The sequence below is a fragment of the Delphinapterus leucas genome, chromosome 18, assembly GCF_059928025.1.
Source record: "Delphinapterus leucas isolate spDelLeu-1000000601 "Yukka" chromosome 18, BTC_Dleu_Yukka2, whole genome shotgun sequence".
Lineage (NCBI taxonomy): Eukaryota > Metazoa > Chordata > Mammalia > Artiodactyla > Monodontidae > Delphinapterus > Delphinapterus leucas.
In genome coordinates, this window is record NC_143146.1 from 29,250,329 (window position 1) to 29,253,928 (window position 3,600).

The 3,600-nt window shown below is 42.6% G+C and overlaps 1 long non-coding RNA gene across 4 annotated transcripts in view; it reads left to right on the forward strand.

Annotated features, from left to right (window-relative positions):
* LOC149746837 (uncharacterized) overlaps positions 1-3,600 on the forward strand; it is a 444,764-nt gene that overhangs the window by 118,104 nt on the left and 323,060 nt on the right. The gene's annotated exons all lie outside the window — the stretch shown is intronic.

Sequence of the window (3,600 nt, forward strand, 5' to 3'; positions counted from 1 at the left end):
GTGATCTCTGCACAGAGTTGGTTTTGCCAGTAATAAATTGTCCGTGTCAGCATTTAAATAATGAAACCTTAAGGGCTGGTCCCTAAGTGCCATCTCTGGACTTCTAGTACCTGCAAAATACCTGATCCTTCCTCTCGAGCCCAAAGCTCTGTCTGGGTTTTGCAGAGAAGCAAGAGTTGTGATGCTGTTTCCTAGCAGTGCCCACAGGCAGGATGTGTTGTCAAATGGGAACTAACCTGGGGCATCTGTTGAGCTCAGTTAAGAGTCTGAGCTAATAAGGGTGGCATATGCCTGTGTCTGGGAGGCCAAGAATTGCGCACGCAGAGGCTTCTGTGCTGTTCTTGCTGTCCCAGTAACATTTCTTCCTCTAATATCCATGTTTATTTGCTTATTATTTTAAGGATAACAAGATTTAGCAGAGATAGAGAATAATGGTCAGCATCAATTCTAGAAGCTATAAATAATGGACTTTTCTTTGAAAAGCAACTATTCCATTTTAGTAAGAAATTTGTCAAGTTTTTGGTTAAATTTGACAGAACAAAGACTTGTGATATTTATAGATATTCTTGTGGTGTTTTGGGAGAGACAGATAGGAACTATGTAAAGATATGTACTTTTAAAAGGTCTAAAACAGGTTACCTATAAGTAGAGGCGTGGGTGGGCAGAGGGTGAGACTTGAAGGAGAACTTCCAGTTTTTACTCTATGTATATCTGTATGGTTTGAATTTTATTTTACAGTGAATTTATGTATTGCTTGTATAATTTTCAGAGTTTAGCTTTAAAATGTCAATAATCCCATCCAAGTTAAGGGTTATATTTTCTGTGACTAATTGTTCGGATCAGGTTATTGTAATCATTCCAGATGTTTATACTTGAGTCACCTGATGGTTCAGATGAATTCAGACTATTAAACTTAAATATTAAACTTAAATATTAACTCCTTATTTATGTTTGGAATATTACATAATTTAATGTTTCTCAAAGACTACCTTGCCTATCTCTTTTTTGAGCCCCCGCCCCAAATTTGGGCTGTATTTACATCTGCAATGAATATTTTGCCTGAGAGATTTGTTCTGAGATAAAGCAGCATGTTGGCTCTCCTGCATATTTATGACTCTTGGCTTTCACCACTCCTGGTTGCGTGAGAATCATTTGCTCTGTGAACAGAACTTTGCAGTAACCTCACACTCGTGGTGATTAGAGCATTCTGTTGCCATTGGATCTAGCGCAGCTCATGGAAAGTAGAAATTTCGAGTGAGATGGGCCCAATCTTTCCGTTCATATATGGGGAGAGTTTGGCCCAGGACACTCAGGGGTTTCCAAGGCCCTGATTACTCTTGGGGGCAGGTTGGGGACCAGGATCCAGGTCTTCTGGTTCCTTCTGCTTCCTGACACATGATGCGCTGAGTCACCCAGAAGTCAGCCTGCTTGCTTCATTTGCATCCCGGATGCCGGAAACAAAGTTGAACCATGTGGGCCTTGGGAAATCCAGACGATAGGAAGTGAAGTTAGTGGAGTAGAATGTGGTATAAATAAACAATAACATGCAGGTTTAAACTGAGGACTGTCTTACCTCTGTGTAGCAGTTTGAAAAGATTATTTCTTTTCTGCTTATGAAAATAATACATGCTCAATTTAGTAAATTTTTGAAAGAAGAAAATCAAAATTACTCTTAACCACTTTGCCAAGAAATGATCAAGATTAATATTTTGGAATCACACACACATATATATGCATAATCAAATCAGATCGTGTTGCATATATAATTTTGTATCTGGGTGTTTTCACTTAATATTATATGCTGAGCACTTTCCCATGTCATCGAATGTTCTGCATCAGTATGGTTTTTAAACGGCTAAATAATAGTCTCAGGTGGTTCTTGTTGTTTTAAGTGATGAACCATCAGAACTGGATGATGTGGAATAAATCCTGGTATGTTAAAAGAAAGGAGTGCTAAGATTTGGTGCTACGATCTGAGGTGTCAGCGTGCAAGGAACGGTGACAGCAGCAGCTGAAAGCTGTCAGTCCTTTGCAGGCAGCAACATGAGGGTGTTTAGTGGCAGGTGACAGGAAGTCAATTCAAAGACACACATTTAAGACAATGTAATAGCTTATTATTTTGTCCTCCCCCTCAGCATACATTTGTAACACAAAGCACTACTTAGGCTAAACACTGGTCAGTCTAGGCTCCCGCAAGATAACGCCCTCATCTTGGAAGTGACTCAGATACAAAACTGACTCTTCAGAATTCAGGCGCCAATAGTCCGGCCCACTTTGTCCTCTTTAGACATCCGGCCTTTAGACCATGTCGCTGTTCATTACTCTTCCACCAGAAACAGGGCAATTAAAGGCGGAAGGGGTAAAATGTCAAGCAGTCCACTTTGTTCCATGTTAATTGGTTTTGCTAAAAGGGTGTTGAAGGATGAGGTAAAGTATTTGAAGGCCTTGCCTTCATTTGCTTCATGTGTTCCCTGTTGCCATGGATAACTGGGAACTTGCAGAGTGGCAAGGACCAACATAACCTGAAAGATGAAAGTCAAATCCAGCATCGAGGTTGGTTTATCACTTGGGGCTGTGGAGCCCTACGTGATTCGAGAGGGCTCCTCTTCTGAAAAGTCCTGGAAGAATGGGGCTGGGACAGAGATGAAACCCAGCCCCCCTCTAGTGCTCTGGATGCGGTAATGCCTTTCCTTCCCTCTTTCCTCATTTCCCCAGATTTCTAGTATATTTGATCATTAAAGAAGTGAATCATACCTCTGTTCTAATGAGTTAAACAGAATTCAGGTAGGGAGCACAGTACTTCAGGTGAAAAGAGAGTTTATGTAATGATTCCAGGAAATGTTCCTAAGACCGATACATACTCTCAACGTACTGAGAGCAGTAAAGATGCAGCGTCTTTTGCTTGCTTTGTGTTTTCATTGTGGGTTGGGTTGATGAAGCGTCTGTTGCCAGCAGGCTATGGTTTCCTCCTGTGCAGAAGTGCCACATTTGCAGCTCTTGGTGAGGGATGAGCTCGGAATGTGATTTCTTCCTTTTTCCCCCAGCAATTTTCCGCCTGCCTGCATGAAATGCTAATGAACATCTCACACATGACAGAGCAATGAGATGTATCCTTATTTTACAAGTTCTGGCAGATTCGACTTTACAAAGTCTAAGTCTTTTTTAAAAATTTTAAAAGGTTTTTGGTTGCATTGGGTCTTTGTTGCTGTGCGTGGATTTTCTCTAGTTGCGGCGAGCGGGGGCTACTGTTAGTTGCAGCGCGTGGGCTTCTCATTGCTGTGGCTTCTCTTGTTGCGGAGCACGGGCTCTAGGCGCACAGGCTTCAGTAGTTGTGGCACGTGGGCTCAGTAGTTGTGGCACGCCGGCTTAGTTGCTCTGCGGCATGTGGGACCTTCCTGGACCAGGGATCGAACCCATGTCCCCTGCATTGGCAGGCGGATTCTTAACCACTGTGCCAGCAGGGAAGTCCCACAAAGTCTAAGTCTTAATGTGACGGTGACAAGACACTTCCAGCACACCCTTCTCCCATCTCCTTCAACTTTGCACTCCGGATGTTCCTCTCCCCACGCTGAGCTGATGTGTTGTGTCTCTGATTTGCAG